The sequence below is a fragment of the Heterodontus francisci genome, chromosome 43 (genome assembly GCF_036365525.1).
Source record: "Heterodontus francisci isolate sHetFra1 chromosome 43, sHetFra1.hap1, whole genome shotgun sequence".
Classification (NCBI taxonomy): domain Eukaryota; kingdom Metazoa; phylum Chordata; class Chondrichthyes; order Heterodontiformes; family Heterodontidae; genus Heterodontus; species Heterodontus francisci.
In genome coordinates, this window is record NC_090413.1 from 14,013,134 (window position 1) to 14,031,556 (window position 18,423).

General features: G+C 46.5%; 1 protein-coding gene across 1 annotated transcript in view; it reads right to left on the bottom strand.

Annotated features, from left to right (window-relative positions):
• The window catches only part of LOC137355542 (adhesion G protein-coupled receptor L1-like), a 392,986-nt gene that overhangs the window by 274,497 nt on the left and 100,066 nt on the right, over positions 1–18,423 (bottom strand). The window lies entirely within an intron of this gene.

Consider the following 18,423-nt stretch of genomic DNA (forward strand, 5'->3'; position numbering starts at 1 on the left):
TTTGTATTTATTCATTTTGTGGGATGTGGGCCTCACTGGTTAGGTCAGCATTTATTGCCCATCCCTAATTGCCCTTGAACTGAATGGCTTGCTCGGCCATTTCAGAGGGCATTTTAAGAGGCAACCACATTGCTGTGGGTCTGGAGTCAGATGTAGGCCAGACCGGGTAAGGACGGCAGATTTCCTTCCCTGAAGGACATTAGTGAACCAGATGGATTTTTACAACAATCACCAACGGTTTCATGGTCACCATTAACTAGCTTTCTAAAAAAGAATTCCAGATTTATTAATTGAATTCAAACTTAACCATCTGCTGCGGTGAGATTTAAATCCATGTCCTTTGAGCATTAGCCTGGGCTCGAGGCTACAATTCCAGTGACATTACCTCCCAATGGTGGAATAGGTGACTATGGTTCACTGGAGAGAAGTCTGTGCATGCAACTGTATTCCTTCATGAATTCAAGAGCCATGCAAAGTACTTTACAGCAAATGATATACTTTTGAAGTGCACTCACTGTTGTAGCAAACATAGCAGCCAATTTGTGCACAGCAAGCTCCCACATACAGCAATGTGATACTGACCAGATAATCTGATTTAGTGATGTTGATCGAAGGATAAATATTGGCCAGGACTCGCCTGCTCTTCCCCAAAATAGTGTCATCAGTTATTGTTTCCATCCACCTGAGAGGGCAGACGGAGCCTCTGTTTAATGTCTCACCCAAAAGCCAATAGCTCTGACAGTGCAGCATTCCCTCAGGACTGCACTGGGAGCGTCGATCTAGAGTTTGAGCTCAAATGTCGGGAGCCACAGTGAGGGGATGGAGGACAATGAGAGGAATGTACGGGAACAGGTAACAGTGAGGGAGAGCAGGGTAATGAGGATATGGGGGTACTGACTGTAGAGGGGTCTATGAGGGGCAGAGGTACCGATTATAAGGAGTACAATGAGGGAACAGTGAAATTATGGTTTGTATCGTTTGCAAGGAGGATCTTTGTGATCGAGCATTTGTTTTAAAAGATTTACTTCTGTAAATGTAGCCTCACAACAGAAGCAGAGAAAGCGAGGCCTCATCTTGCCCTGAACCGTGAAACAGTAGCTCTGCAATTACAACATCTAATCCTTCAGGGACTGAGTGCTCAATCGGAGCAGCACAGGATGTGGTTCAGGAGCATTCCTTTCATGGAGAATTAGACCATGTGAAGATGAAAAATAAAAGTACTTTGGAGATGATGACAGATTCAATCAATCAGGTAGAGAAGGGAAACATTCACAATCGGAGGACTGAACAGACTCTGATGAATTGCAATGAGGAAACAACACTTCAGACAGGCCTCAGGCAATCCTCAGATTGTTAGGCCCCAGGCCATCCCTAAACAGGCCTCAGGCTTCAGCAAACCCTAGCCCGGCCTCAGACAGCCCACACATACACCTCAAGTGGGCCCCGACAGACCAAAGCATGCCTGAGTAAGGTTGCCACCCTTCCAGTTTTGGTCCAGGTTGGGGCCTTGCTTCAGACCTGCCTAGAATGTTGTTTCCTCATTCCCATTCATCAGACTCTGTCCAGCTCTCAGATTGCAAATGTTGTAAAGTTTCAAAAGAAACATCTGGACAGCAAAAAAAATCTGATATTTTTTGAAAATTTAAAGTAATTTTTTACTTTGTGTTTCACCACGTGGAAGGCCCTGTTCATAAATAACTGAACATCCAAACAACCTTAAATTAAATTATTTAAGATAAAAAAGCATTCTTGTCATGCCAGGAAACCAGCGCCATTTCTCAGCACCTCCATTTGATAAACAGAGTTGCTGACTTTGCCTCTTTGGATTAAGCGTCAATTCAGGTTCAATTCTGCCACTTTCCATAATCCTCCAAAACTCTGCTGCCCATATCCTAATCACAGCAGGTCTTGGTTCTCTGGGTAGCACTCATGCTTCTAAATCCAGAAAGTTGTGTGTTCAAGACCTACTTGATTCATTTTATGAGGATAGGTTGAGTGGGTTAACGGATGATCCAATTAAAATGAGTAAAGGATTTGATAGAATAGATCGAGAGAAACTATTTCCTCTGGTGGGGGGAATCCAGAACAAGTAAACAAAAGCTGAAAATTGGAGCATACAGATGAACAAGGTTGAGGTCATTCGGCCCCTTCAGCCTACTTCTGCCATTCTGTAAGATCATAGCTGATCTGTTTGTGGACTAAACTCCACTTTCCTGCCTATCCCCAACACCCTTGGACTCCCTTGTTTTGTCAAGAATCTGACTTAAAAACATTCCATGACTCTGCCTCCACTGTTCACCAGGGACGAGAGAGTTGCAAAGACTCATGACCCTCAGAGAAAAATTCTTTCCTCATCTCTGTCCTAAATGGGAGACCCCTTATTTTTAATGCACGCCACCTAGTTTTAGCCTCTACTACAAGGGGAAACATCCTCTCCACATCCACCCTGCCAAGTCCCCTCAGATCACCTCTCATCCTTCTAAACTCCTATGAAGCCACTCAGGGATGAAATCAGGAAGCGAGTCTTCACACAAAGGTAACAGAACTCTATCCCCAAAAAGCTGTTGATGTTGAAGGGTCAATTGAAAATTTTGAAACTGAGATTGATAGATTTTTGTTTGGCAAGGGTATCAAGTGATATGTAACCAAGGTAGGTCGATGGAGTTAAGATCTGCATCAGCCATGACCTAACTTAACGGCCTCCTTCTGTTCCTCTATCCCGATAACAAAAGCAAAATACACTGGAAATCTCAAACAAAAACTGGAAATACTCAGCAGTTAAGGGAGCAACTACAGAGAGGAAAACAGAATCGACTTGAAATGTTAACTCTGTCTCTGTCTCTCTCTCCACAGATGCTGTCCGAACAACACTGCGGGTGTACCTATGCTGCATAGACTGCAGCGGTTCAAGAAGGCAGCTCACTATCACCTTCTTAAGGTCAATTAGGGATGGGCAACAAATGCTGGTCTTGCCAGCGACATCCCATGAGTGAATAAAACAAAACCTGCAGAGTATTTCCAGATGTTCCACTCTAGAGGTTCCACCACATAAGCGAGGCTAACACTCCAGTGCAGTACTGTAGGAGGGCTGCACTGACAGAGGTGCCGTCTTTCGGGTCAGATGTTAAACCGAGGACCCATTTGCCCTCCCAGGTGAACACGGAAGATCCCACGGCACTATTAAAGCAAGGGAGCTCTCGTAGCCAACATCAGTGAATCAGATCGGCTGGGAATCTCCTCAGATCTGTTGCTGAATGCGTGACCCAACTTCCCATTTCTGTCTGGGAGCAGCTCTGCGGAAATTTCTGGCTATTATCTGTGCTGTTTGTGGGATCTTGCTGTGCACAAATTAGCAACATTGACACTGTACCTACACTTCACAAAGTACTTCTGAGGTTGTGAAAGGTGCTATATAAATGCAAGTCTCGCTTTCTATGGCGGGATTCCTCAGTGAAAACTCTTCCTCCAGTGCTATCGAAGCAAGGCTCCTTCCCGGACTCTCTGCTCTGAATTCCTGGTGCATTCAACAGCAGCTGTCTCATATACCGTAACCTCGTCTCTTGGAGTCAGAACTCCAAGAAAGAAAGACTTGCATTAATATAGCGCCTTTCATGACCTTGGGCCACCCTAAAGTGCTTTACAGTCAACGAAGTACTTTTGAAGTGCAGTCACTGTTGTAATGGAGGAAACGTGGCAGCCAATTTGCGCACAGCAAGCTCCCACAAACAGCAATGTGATAATGACCAGATCATTTGTTTTGGAGATGTTGGTTGAGGTGTTAAATATCGGCAAGGACACCAAGGAGAACTCCCCCTGCTCCTCTTCAAAACAGTGTCACGGGATCTTCTACATCCACCTGAGGGGGGGAGGACAGGGCCTTGGTTTCCCATCTCGCGGGAGACAACACCTCTGACAGTGCAGCACAACCTCAGTACTGCTCTGTGGTTTAGTGGGTAGCACTCTAACCTCCAAGGCAGGAAGTCATGGGTTTAAGTCCCATGCCTGATATTGAGCATTATAAAAAAGAAAATCAAGACTAACAGCCTCAGTGCAGTGCATCAATGTTTGTAGGACCTTGCTGTGCACACATTTGTTGCTGGATTTCCCAAGTTACCACAGTGACTACACTTTAAAAGTACTGTATTTACAGTAAAATACATTGAGATGTCAGATGGTCAAAGGAGGTGTTATGCAAGTGCAACTCATTTTCACTGGACAGTTGGCTTGGATTAACACTGAGTGCACACCAGACACATCGCACAGTTTGGATACGAGTGCAGTGTGGTCAGAATAGGTGAGATATTAAGTCGAGGCCCCATTTGCCTCACGAGATTGAACAGAATGGATTTACGGCATTTGGGCAGACAACCTACCCTTAGTAGTGCTGCTTGTGATAATTCAATGCGTTTCCCCACAGAATGATAACAAAAGCGCTAAAAATAACTGATCTTATGTGGATCGCTTTGAAAGATTTCTGAGGTGTGAGGAGACACAAAGGCAAGATAACGCGACAGATCTGTAAGGAATGTGCGATCTGCTCCACCAGATATGCACTCAGGAGGTGAAGGCAGATGTCTACCACTATACAAAAAAAAAACTGTCTTTTACTCTTTCCCACCTCTCACTGTCAAAAATAATCACTGTACGCAGCACTGACCTATACAGTTCCCCGATAGAACACAAGGCAGAAGATAATTCAAGAGAAGAATTACATCTTTCTGTGATGCGCTGCTGGCACAATACTGAGCAATGTATGGCCCTTGGAGTTGACAATTGCACCTACCCACCACCTTTACTGAAATACCCTCTAATACACCCCACACCCCTCACTGTAACACTCTCTGATATACCCCACACCCCTCACTGTAACACTCTCTGATATACCCCACACCCCTCACTGTAACACTCTCTGATATACCCCACACCCCTCACTGTAACACTCTCTGATATACCCCACACCCCTCACTGTAACACTCTGATATACCCCACACCCCTCACTGTAACACTCTCTGATATACCCCACACCCCTCACTGTAACACTCTCTGATATACCCCACACCCCTCACTGTAACACTCTCTGATATACCCCACATCCCTCACTGTAACACTCTCTGATATACCCCACATCCCTCACTGTAACACTCTCTGATATACCCCACACCGCTCACTGTAACACTCTGATATACCCCATACCCCTCACTGTAACACTCTCTGATATACCCCACATCCCTCACTGTAACACTCTGATATACCTCACATCCCTCACTATAACACTCTGATATACCCCATACCCCTCACTGTAACACTCTGATATACCCCATACCCCTCACTGTAACACTCTGATATACCCCACACCCCTCACTGTCACACTCTCTGATATACCCCACACCCCTCACTGTAACACTCTGATATACCCCATACCTTCACTGTAACACTCTCTGATATACCCCACACCCCTCACTGTAACACTGATATACCCCACACCCCTCACTGTAACACTCTGATATACCCCACACCCCTGACTGTAACACTCTGATATACCCCACACCCCTCACTGTAACACTGATATACCCCACACCCCTCACTGTAACACTCTGATATACCCCATACCCCTCACTGTAACACTCTGATATACCCCACACCCCTCACTGTAACACTGATATACCCCACACCCCTCACTGTAACACTCTGATATACCCCATACCCCTCACTGTAACACTCTGATATACCCCACACCCCTGACTGTAACACTCTGATATACCCCACACCCTCACTGTAACACTCTGATATACCCCACACCTTCACTGTAACACTCTGATATACCCCATACCCCTCACTGTAACACTCTCTGATATACCCCACACCCCTCACTGTAACACTCTCTGATATACCCCACACCCCTCACTGTAACACTCTGATATACCCCACACCCCTCACTGTAACAGTCTCTGATATACCCCACACCCCTCACTGTAACACTCTCTGATATATTTCGCACCCCTCACTCTAACACTCTAATAAACCCGACACCCCTCTTTGGGATTTCTCTGGATTTTGAGCAGTGTCGAATGAACACAGGAGGGTTGCTGGCCTGATTGTCTGCCCTGATCTCACCGTTATTCCTGGTCCCTTTCGGCACTGTGCTGAGCTAAATCTAATTTCCATTGACTTTTTTTTTAAGTAAGTGTTCGCATGTTCGAAGATGAGCTGCTCCACAGTGTCTCCGCCAGCCAAATGTGTTAATTAATGTCTTTTCCTGATTAAAGGGAGGAGTGCAGCGTGAATGTGGAGGTTTGTTGCTGAGCCTTTTGCCACTGAGACAAAAATAAATCAGCACTGAGCCTTCCCATTCACTCAAAAAGGTGGGGAAAATCATGATTCATGTGCTTTAAAATGGAAGTACCCTCAGATGCTATTCAGGAGTGCTGTAAATCCAAAGGTGAGCACAATGTACACAGATCTTCTCAGTAGAATTGTGCCTATGCTTAAATGAGGGTGTGTGTGTGTACATATATGACTGTAGGTACAAGTGTGCATGAATGAGGTTGTCTGATTATGAAAATTTTGACTACAGTGTTATGTTTTATACCTAAAGCATGAAGAAACTAGACTCAAGATTTCTGTGTATGTTGGCTTTGTTCTCTGATGGCTGCCTGGATCTGTCTTAGTTTCACTTTTGGAACCACGCCCCCTCAGTGTTGACTGACAGCAGACTGAGCAGTCTTACAAGCACAGTACACAGCAACCAATCACGGAACAGTCAAACACAACATATAGCGCTAGCATGTTGCATTTATGCAGAGCCTTTAATATTGTAAAATGTGTCAATGTGTTCAAAGGAGTACAATCAGAGAAAATTGGTACCAAGCCAAAGGCGGCAACATTAAGACAGGCGTGGTCAAAGGGTTGGTTCTCAGAAGCGTCTTAAAGGAGATGAGGGAGGTGGAGGCGTTAGCGGAGAAAATTCCATAGTTTACTGCCTGGACGGCTGAAAACATGGCTGCCAATCACGGGATGAATTGAGTCGGGAATGTTTAAGAATCTAGAGTCGGAAGAATACAAAGCATTTGGAGGTGAGGGAGGGATCCCCTATCATGTGTGACTCTGAGCGAGCCTCATATCCATGAGTCTGACCATGAGCTTCTCACTATTCCAATGACCCTGAGTGTAGGGTCTGGGAGTTGGATTGCAAGTGTCCAAATTCAACACACTGTGTGTGGGGAATCAGACTCAGAGGGGTATTTTATGCTCTCCCCCGTCTTGGGTTTGGAGGCAAGGGGAAGATTTAATCTGGCGGGATGGTGGTGTTGGGGGGAGGACACTGCCACCTTCCTGCCTTCACCCAAAGGCCTGTGAACAGCCTTCCTGTCCCGCTGCCAATGGAGGCCCTTCAGTGGGCAATTAATGCCCAATTCAGGGCTTCATTCCACCGCTGGCAGCATTAGCCCAGCAGTGGGCAGGCCTGTCACCTGTATGGGATGCTTATCAGATCTGGGTGGCATGTGGAGTGGGGAGGGGGGGGGGGTGGAATCCCTTGTTAAAAAGGCATTTAGTGCCGAATTGAGGGACCCAGCATCGGGAAGGGGGGGAGCCCTCCGAAAGCACAACCCCCACCCCCACCGCCCGCCCTTTAGCCGACCCTCCCCTACACCCCCTTCCCCACAACCCCCACCCTGCAAAACCCCTCCCGCCCCCACTTACCTGTGGCCTGGGTCCAGCAGCTCCGCTGAGTACAGTACCTGCAGGGGCCACTGTCTCCGCGATGGCGTTGCTCAGTTAAAGAGCTGCCCGCCTCTGTTTGTCCGACAGCTCTCAGCAGGCGGGACCTCCGTCGCCGGGGTCCTTGAACAGGAAGGGGTATGAGTCTGTCTGGTGCTTTAGCCGGTTGTCGAGACCCCTGCCGCCAAAGAATAAATCCTGGCCAGAGCATCCAATTTCACATCTCAAACCAATGCTCCGGTTTCCATGTCGCTTCAGCAGTTTTCTACCATCTTACACTATGAGTTGAATATGCTGAAACAACTGCTTCTCAAGGCATTCCTGCTGCAGTGCCATCAGCAAGCTGACCTCTTGCTGGAGCCAAATATTGACTAAAGGTACTTGGATACCAGAGACCTCCTTTTTAACACCATCTTTGCAAAGGGAACATTATGTACAATATAAAGATCGGGATCATGTCTATTATTGAAGGTATCTTGGATTGAATACATTAGGGGAGAGCTCACGGGGCAACAATGGCACAACCATAGACGTAATGGTCTTCTGAATTTGCTACAACCAGATTGAATCTAGTCTGGGTTTGAGTGCTATGATAGGTTAGGATGTGATATCATATTGCAGGGTAGGCTATGTGATAGTATTCTGGGATTTGGGGTTTTTAATTAAGATACTTTCCTTGGGTTCAGTGTCACTGACCATTCCTTTAAGTGGGCCTTCTATTCCCTATGAACTGGAGTGCACCTTCACTTGAAAGATTTCTACTGCAAATGTGAGAACCAGGGGTTGAACACAAAACCTTTGCTGCTGCACTCTGGTACACTGGAATATATCACATGCCATCACATGATCTCCTTGTCTTCAAGATACAGATGCTAAGCTTTTATAATACCCTGGTTAGGGTCAGCTGGAGTGTTGTGTCCACACTGTTTTCAGTGGTAGTGGGGGTGTGGTCAGTAACCAGAGATCACAAATTTAAGATAATTGGCAGAAGAACCAGAGGGGAGGTGAGGCTAAATGATTGGCTGGCAGCTCTGCAAGGGCGGGACTTCCAGCAACGGGAGCCTTGATCCCGTGGAAGACACACTGCTGTCCACTTAAGTGCCTGATTGGCATAAAATTCCACAGGTCTTCCGTGGAAGAAGTGACATGGAGATCTCAGCAGTGGTTTCTCCTGACATCGAGACCCCTGTTGCCAGGATAAACGTCCCCCATAGACTCAATTTAGGGGATGATGGTAGCATAGTGGTAATGTCACTGAACTACTACTCCTGAGGTTGATATCTTGGGGTCATGGGTTCAAATCTCACCATGGCAGCTGGTGGAATTTAAATTCAATTAATTAATAAAATTCTGGATGGGCAGCGCAGTGGTTAGCACCACAGCCTCACAGCTCCAGCGACCCAGGTTCAGTTCTGGGTACTGCCTGTGCGAAGTTTGCAAGTTCTCCCTGTGTCTGCGTGGGTTTCCGCCGGGTGCTCTGGTTTCCTCCCACAGCCAAAGACTTGCAGGTTGATAGGTAAATTGGCCATTGTAAATTGCCCCTAGTGTAGGTAGGTGGTAGGAGAATGGTGGGGATGTGGTAGAGAATATGGGATTAATGTAGGATTAGTATAAATGGGTGGCTGTTGGTCAGCACAGACTTGGTGGGCTGAAGGGCCTGTTTCAGTGCTGTATCTCTAAATAAATAAATAAATAAATAGCACAGGAGGTGGCCATTTGGCCCATTGAGTCTTTGTCAGCTCTCTGTAGAGCAATCTAGTCAGTCCCATTCCCCTGTTCCATGCCCACAGCCTGCAATTTTATTTCCCTCAAGTGTCCGTCCAATTTCCTCTTGAAATCATTGATCATCTTCACTCCCACCACCCTCGTAGGCAGCGAGTTCCAGGTCATTACCACTCACTGCATAAAATAAGTTTTTCCACACATTCCCCCGCATCTCTTGCCCAAAACAGCAAAGATAATTCTCCTTCACTAACTCTCAGCATAACATTTATTGATAAAACATAGTTATTCACCTCTTAGATTGTGAGATGTTACTATAGAGTCTGCGTAGCCCAGTATCTCTACCTGTATCTGAAGGACTGGTGAGCTAATAGCAGGTAGTCCATTACAAGCCCAGAATCAGACCTATCCGTCAAAGGGACCACAAAAGTTCTTATAAACACTTGCATGGACCTGTTGGGCCGAATGGTCTGTTTCTGACCAGTAAATACAAGATGCACTGCAGCAACGCACCAAGGCTCCTTCACAGCACCTTCCAAACCAGCGACCTCTACCACCTTGAAGGACAAGGGCAGCAGATGCATGGGAACACCACTACCTGCAAGTTCCCGTCCAAGTCACACACCATCCTGACTTGGAACTCTATCGCCGTTCCTTCACTGTCGCTGGGTCAAAATCCTGGAACTCCCTCCCTAACAGCACTGTGGATGTACCTACACCACAAGGACTGCAGCGGTTCAAGAAGGCAGCTCACCACCACCTTCTCAAGGGCAATTAGGGATGGCTAGCAAATGTTGGCCTTGCCAGCGACACCCACATTCCATGAAAAGGATAAAAAAAAGTATGTAAGAATCATGTCCCTGTCCCTTTCACACACCCCACCCATATCTTCAGTGCACACAAAACCCATCAATCCTTACCCCCAACAAGATCCCCAAGATGTCAGGCAATTAGATTGTTTGTCCCAATTATCTTGTAACTGCTGGGCATTAAGACAATTCCAGGCTCACTATGATGGTTTTGCATTGAACAGTTATTAACGTATTAACTCCCACTGACAGAAGTCAACCACGGACACATATTCATGCTTTTGCCATAACATATTATAATGTATATTCATGCAGTTCTGACAACTACTAGCAATAACTGTGCTAACCCTGTGTTGGCCAAGATCTGCAAGAAAGAATCCAATATTGCAGGGCAGGGTGTGATAGTGTGATGCATGATTGGGCATGGTTTTGGGTAGGAAATGATATATTTTAATATGGTTCTAATAGGGTATGGTACATTCCAGTAGGTTAGGGCTTGATAGCAGGCATATAGAGTTAATGGGTCGGCAGTCTGGCCACAATCGGTAGATTAAGAATCTTTCTGCAGCAGGGAATTTTCACACTGGTCCATCAGAGGAGCTGTTAACTACAGAGCTCTGTCAATTTGCGGGTGCCTCGGCTGGAACTGTGAGAGGGAAATGCAGAGCACACCAGCCAACCTGGACTCAAGCTTTTAGCACTGTGCGGGAGGCACCGTCTTTCAAATTGCCTGAGTCAAGACAAAGATTAAAGACCTCCCACAGTGGTGAATCAGTGTTGTAATCATGCTGTGAAGGTTTCCTGGCCACTTTCAATTCATTTTAATTGATGAAACATTCAGTCTCTACTCCTACAACCTGACCTTTCCAGGATTTACAATGAGAAAAGGAACGCTGGCTTCATTTTTAAACGTAAAATCGTAAATATGAGATTACAGTGACGGATGAGGGCGAGCCAAAGCTTTCTGCTGGATTGCAGACCTTTTTTTGGGCGACAGAATTTCACAATCCTACCGCCCCTGCGTGAATAAGTGCTTTCTGATTGCCCTCCGAAATGGCCGAGCTCTAATTTAAAGATTATTATCCCTCATGCTTGACTCCCCATCTGTGGAGATGGTTTCTCTGACTCTTCCCTATCGAACGAATCCTTTTGACATTTTAACTCGCTCAATCAGATCACCCCCTCAATGCTCTTCTATAATCAAGTGAATACAAGTCAATCTCTCTTCCAGGCCCTGAAATGATTCCACACTGCATCCCCTCCAAGGCCAATATATCCTCATGAAATATGGTGCTTGCAACTGAACACAGACCTCTCTATGGGGTTTGACGAAGATGTGATATACAGTCGCATATGGAATAGCTTGGCATGGTAGTTTAGGTTTTCAAATACTACTGTAGCCATGCCATGTGCTAACTGTGGCTCAGTGGGTAGCACTCTTGCCTTTAGGTTACAACGTTCCGGGTTTAAGTCCCACACCAGCGCTTGAACGCAAGATCAAGGCTGCCACTCCAGTGCGGTACTGAGGGAGTGCTGCACTGTTGGAGGTGCTGTCTTTCGGATGAGCCGTTAAACCAAGGCCCCACCTGCTCGCTTGGGTGGATGTAAAAGATCCCATGGCGCTATTTGGAAGAACAGCAGGGGAGATCTCCCCAGCGTCCTGGCCAATATTTATCCCACGATCAACATCACTAAAACAGATTATCCGGTCTTTACCACATTGCTGTTTGTGGGAGTTTGCTGTGCACAAATTGGCTGCCAAATTTCCTGCATTACAACAGTGACTACACTTCAAAAAGTACTTCATTGGTTGTAAAACGCTTTGAGACATCCAGTGGTTGTGAAGATACTACATGAATGCAAGTCTTTCTTTCTCCCTACGTCTAATCTCCTCCAATCTTACAAGCCTCCAAGATCTCTGGGCTCTTGCAATTCTGGCTTCATGTCCATCTTCGATTTCCTTCACTCCACCATTGGTAGCCGTGCCTTCAGTTTCCAAGGCCCTAGGCTCTGAAATTCCCTCCTCGAAACCTCTCCATCTCTCTCTCTCCTCCTTCAAGATGCTCCTTAAAACCTACCTCTTTGACCAACCTGTTCCAATATCTCCTTATGTGGCTCAGTGTCAAATCTTGTTTGATAATGCTCTTGTGAAGTGCTTGAGAATGTTTTGGTACATCAAAGGTGTTATATAAGTGCAAGTTGTTGTTGTTGTACTATCATATGGCTAGATATGGTGTGGCTGTGATTGATTTGGTCTGGTATTGTAGGGTATGGTACAATATGGCTAGGTATGCTATGGTAAGGTATAGGAACAGGAGTAGGCCATTCAGCCTCTTGAGTCAGCTGCTGGATTCCAATAGATCATGGCTGATCTGTACCTCAATTCCAATTATCCTCCTTAGCACCATATATTGATACCCTTAACTAACATATCTATCAATCTTAGTCTTGAAAGCTATAATTCTTCCAGCATCTACAGCCTTTGGGGAGAGAAAATTCGAGAAAAAGTGTGAAAAAGTGCTTCCTGATTGGCCTAGCTCTAATTTTAAGACTGTGTCCTCTTGGCCTTGATTTCAGAGGAAATTATTTCTCTGTATCTACCCTAGCGAATCCTTTTAACATTTGAAACACCTCGATCAGAGTATGTGTCAGCTACGGAGAGCTCCCACCCCCGAGTCAGAAGGCTGTGGGTTCAAGTCCCACTCCAGGCCTTCAGCACACACATCAAGGTTGATACTCCAATGCAGTACTGAGGGAGTGCTGCACTGTTGGAGGTGCCACATTTTGGATCAGGCATGAAACTCTTCGGTGAAGATACAAGACCCCATGACACTATTTTGAAGATGAGCAGGGGAGTTCTCCCCGGTGTCCTGGCCAATATTTATCCTTCAATATCACAAAAACAGATGATCTGGTCATTACCACATTACTGTTTGTGGGATCTTGCTGTGTGCAAAATGGTTGTCGCATTTCCGACATTACAACAATGATTCCACTTCAAAAGGACTTAATTGGCTGTAAAGCGCTCAGTGGTCATGTAAGGTGCTATAAAATGCAAGTCTTTCTTATTTCAGATCAGCCCTCAGCCTTCTTTACACAAAGGAATACAAGTTTATGCTACCTATCATCATACATTAACCCTCTATAGCTTGTTGTCATTCTGGTGAATCTGTGCTGCACTCCCTCCAATACATCATTCCTGAGGTGTGGTGCCGAGGTTGTATACAATACTCTAGATGAGATTTGACCATGGCATCATGTAGCTGAGTATGATATGATAGAGTAGAATAGGATATAATATGATACCGTATGGTGTGATAGCATGCAGGATGACAAGGTATAGTTTTTTTCCATCATTCATGGGATGTGAGCATCACTGACAAGGCCAGCATTTATCGGCCATCCCTAATTGCCCTTTAGAAGGTGGTGGTGAGCCACTTTCTTAAACGGCTGCTTTCCACATGGTGTAGGTCCACCCACAGTGCTGTTAGGAAGGGAGTTCCAGGATTTTGACCCAGCGACAGTGAAGGAACGGCGATATAGTTCCAAGTCAGGATGATGTGTGACTTGGACGGGAACTTGCAGGTGGTGGTGGCATTTGCTGCCCTTGTCCTTCTAGTTGGTAGAGGTCACGGATTTGGAAAGTGCTGTCTAAGGAGCCTTGGTGAGTTGCTGCAGTGCATCTTGTAGCTGGTACACACTGCTGCCATTGTGTGCCGGTGGAGGATGGAGTGCCAGTCAAGCAGGCTGCTTTGTCCTGGATGGTGTCGAGCTTCTTGAGTGTTGTTGGAGCTGCACCCATCCAGGCAAGTGCAGAGTATTCCATCACACTCCTGACTTGTGCCTTGTTGATGGTGGACAGGCTTTGGGGAGTCAGGAGGTGAGTTACTCGCTGCAGAATTCCCAGCCTCTGACCTGCTCTTGTAGCCACAGCATTTATGCGGCTAATGCATGGCATAATTAGCAGCATGTTGCTTTGGTAACGGAAGTAAAGTGAGATTCTACGGTTTTGTGGCTCAGACCATGGCATTGTAATGGTACGAGTCACCAGTTCAAAGTTCAGAGGGCAAGATTTCCTCACTTGCTCCCGGAATCCATTGGCTGCAAGTGACCCTTTGAGTGAAAGCAGCTTGCCCAGTCTCAGTCCCAATTATAGTGTCAGCAGCCATGTGGCCAATATTGCAACAGGATGAGATGATAAACTGAGGTCTCGCTATCCCGATGTGTATGAAAGATCCTGTGGAGCAATCTGAGGAAAGGTAGGGAGATCTCCCACGATCCGGACCAACAGTCTTCTCTCAACTAATACAGATCAACAGGTCATTCATCTCACTGCTGACTGCAAGGCACAGAATGACTGATGCACTTGCCTACATAGCAGCCAGAAAGTAACTCATTGTGTGAATGGTGCTGTGACATGATAACTGGGAGTTGTGCTATGGTAGGTTGGACAGTCTCACTCAGGCTGACCAGAGAGACCGAATATGTGAAGTTGGATCCTCCAAAGTCAAGGTTGTGACTGGCACACGACAATTCAAGGGCAGCTACCGGACACAAAGGGGATTGTCTCCCATTCCTCGGTGCTCTCCTCCTCTTTCCTTACAGGCGAGCTTACACAACAGCTTCCACCTCTGATTTTTATGATCTGCGTCAACCCATCACACAGAGGCAATTATCTCCCATGTGTCCCAAAACTAGGGTACAAGCAATTAAATTGCAGTTACACAATAAACCCATTTGGATTTTTCACGTCTTTTGGATGATTAAGAGTTCCCTCTGCGGCTAATTTGACTGCGAGTAGATTAGAGTTTTAATGCTGAAGTAATGCACATGAATAATTAGATCTCTGCCTCCGTTTGCCTTCACTTATTGCTCTTCAACTAAACAAGAGTAATCCCTCCCCCATTCGAACCCAGACCTTCGCCCATGAACTGAGCCCCTCCCTCACTCAAACCCTCCCCATCTCACAGTGACTGCGCCGTTCCCCAACTCGCACGAAGATTCTCCCTCCATGTGGAGTAACGCGGTGCCAGCTGTGTCACCGTGTAAAATACCACGAGGAAACCCATGAGGCGGACAGGAACAGTGGGAGACAGCGGTGAGGGTTATCGCGTGTGCTCCCACAGCTTCAGAGCCCGAACAACAGAGCCAGACACAGGGCCTTCACTCTCGGAGCCTCTCAAAAGGGAATGCAGTACCGACTCCGAAACCAAGCCCAACACTTACCAGACAGCTCTGTGACATAAGCAATTTCACAGATCAGACGATTGTCAGTGAAAAACAGAGAGGCAAAAAAAAAAAATTTGCTCAAAGAATTAAAATTCACAGCGAGTGGGTTGCCAAGTGATGGCGAATCATCTCAATAGAAGTCTCTGTTGCTTCAATCAGGATCAGCACATGAACAGAATAACTTGTCTGTCACAGTGTTAGGGCAGCATGTGTCAGACAATGGTCCAAGGCTCCGTAAACATTCTACCAGGAACCCAATCAAAACCCGATTTGGGGTTAAGCCACGGTCACTACCCCTCGCCGCAGGATAAATGTTTGCCACGTTCGTGTTCATCCTTCGAACTGTGAAGTGAAAATTGAAGTTAGTCCTTTTCCTTTCCTGCCTTGCCACCCCCATTCACCTCCTTTTCTCTCCTCAATGCCTCGATTCTTGCTACCTCTGGTACCACAGGCGTTGGTTACCCTCCACCACCTTGTTGCAATGGTTGTGCTTCATGTGCCAGCCTGGACAGTGAATGTTGGCAACCTATTGAAGCCTGCCGATCATTATGGATGAGACCAAGCCCTGCCCTCACACACATTCTATCCAGCAGGACTTACTAGGTGCTGATTAAGAGCATAACACCCCTACGGATTGCTCTATGCCTTTTCAGAAGACGCTGATACTCCTGCCACCAACTGTGCACGACCAGAGTACAGGAAAAGAATTGACTTTGATAGTGCTGAGGATCTGATCTGTGTCTCAAGTGTTGCCCTAGAAATAGCTTAAACCATGGGTTTCCTTTCTATTCCCCCTTTCAGCAGGTGCAGTAGAAACCAGGAGTCCTAAAGGGGAGGCGAGAGTCACTGCCCTTGACATCAAGGCCACATTTGACCGAGTGTCGCATTAAAAGGTTCCCTGGAGAAAACTGAAGTCAATGGGAATCAGGGGGAAACTCTTCATTGGTTGGAGTCATGCCGAGCGCAAAGGAAGATGGTTGTGGCTGTTGGAGGCCAGTCATCTCAGTCCCAGGACATTGTTGCAGGAGTTCCTCAGGGCAGCATCCTAGGCCCTTCAGCTGCTTCATCAATGACCTTCCTTCCAACATAAGGTCAGAAGTGGGGATGTTCGCTGATGATTGCACAATGTTCAGCACCATTCGCAACTCCTCAAATACTGAAGTAGTCCATGCGAATGTGCAGCAAGACCTGAACAACATTCAGGCTTGGGCTGATAACTGGCAAGTAACATTTGTACCATGCAAGTGCCAGGCAATGACCATCTCCAACAAGAGAGAATCTAACCATCTCCCCAATGGAATTACCATCACTGAATACCCACTATCAACATCCTGGGGGTTACCAATGACCAGAAACTAAACTGGACCAGCCATATAAATACTGTGGCTACAAGAGCAGATCAGAGGCTGGGAATTCGGCAATGAGTAACTCATCTTCTGACTCCCTAAATCCTGTCCATTATCCACAAGGCACAAGTCCAGGAGTGTGTTGGAATACTCTCCACTTTCCTGGATGGGTGCAGCTCCAACAACACTCAAGAAGCTCGACACCATCCAGGCAAAAGCAACCCATTTGATTGGCACCCAGTCCACAAACATTCACTCCCTCCACCACCAACGCACAGCGGCAGCAGTGTGAACCATCTACAAGACGCATTACAAAAACTCACCAAGGCTCCTTCGACAACACCTTCCAAACCAGCGACCTCTACCACCTAGAAGGACAAGGACAGCAGATGTAAAGGAACACCACCACCTGAAAATTCCCCTCCAAATCACACACCATCCTGACTTGGAACTATATCGCCGTTCCTTCACTGTCACTGGGTCAAAGTCCTGGAACTTCCTTCTTATCAGCACTGTGGGTGTACCTGCCTCAGATGGACTGCAGCGGTTCAAGAAGGCAACTCACCACCACCTTCTCAAGGGCAATCAGGGATGGGCAATAAATGCTGGCCTGGCCAGCAATGCTCACATCGCATGAACAAACACAAAAAAAGTAATGAGACAAAGGGGGATGGAGAGTCAGAGTCGCAACAGAATATTTCAACACTAGAGGCTATTAGACTAGAAAAAAAACAGTTCCTTTTTCAAGGATCAAACATCTACCCCACTCGTCCCTCAAGCCCACCTACGCATCTTCTCAGGATATCCTGCAACCTTTACACCACATCCTTCAATCCAGTGTACCTTTCTCACCATATCACTCAACCCAATCTCCTACCATGCCCCTCAACCCTACCTACCCATCTTCTAATCATATCCCTCCACCCCTTCCTTCCCCAGAAATACTTTTATTTGTCATTCGAGCCCCATTTCCACTATCTCATTTCAATGCCCTTCTCTGCTAACCTATTCCAAACCTCGGTCACCCTCGGGGTGATAAGGTTCCGGCTGACTTCCCCTTTTCACTCCTAATTTTCTCATTTTGAAGTGGTGTCCAAGTAGGGATGTGCTGGACAGTGAAGGAGACTTGGCGCTGCATGATCTGGAGAGGTGTCACCTCTCGCCGGGCTGGTGTGGAGCAGGCGGCCAGGGACACAGCACACATTTCCTTTGCAAGGGCCCAACTCCCTGTGAGGTTGGAGTGTGTGAAGTGAAGCTGCTGAGTTTTGGCTGCAGCTTCCCTGTGAAGTAACAATAGGGGGAAAAAGAACGTTGATGAGAACAGCAGGAGCAGCAAAGGCTGAATGGCTGTGAAGCATCCATGAAATACGCCACACTTCGGGATGTTTTGAATTGCGCCAGCCTCTGGGACATGATAAAAGTGGACACTGGCTGACACATGAAACAGGAGCAGCCGCATCGTTTGCCCATTACACACTCGGAGTTCCAGTAACTTCAAAAGAATTAAACATCAGGCATGTCGAAAAATATATCTCATCCTGTTTTCAATCCCCACCCACATCCAATTTACAACAACTTGCATTTAAATAGCCTCTTTA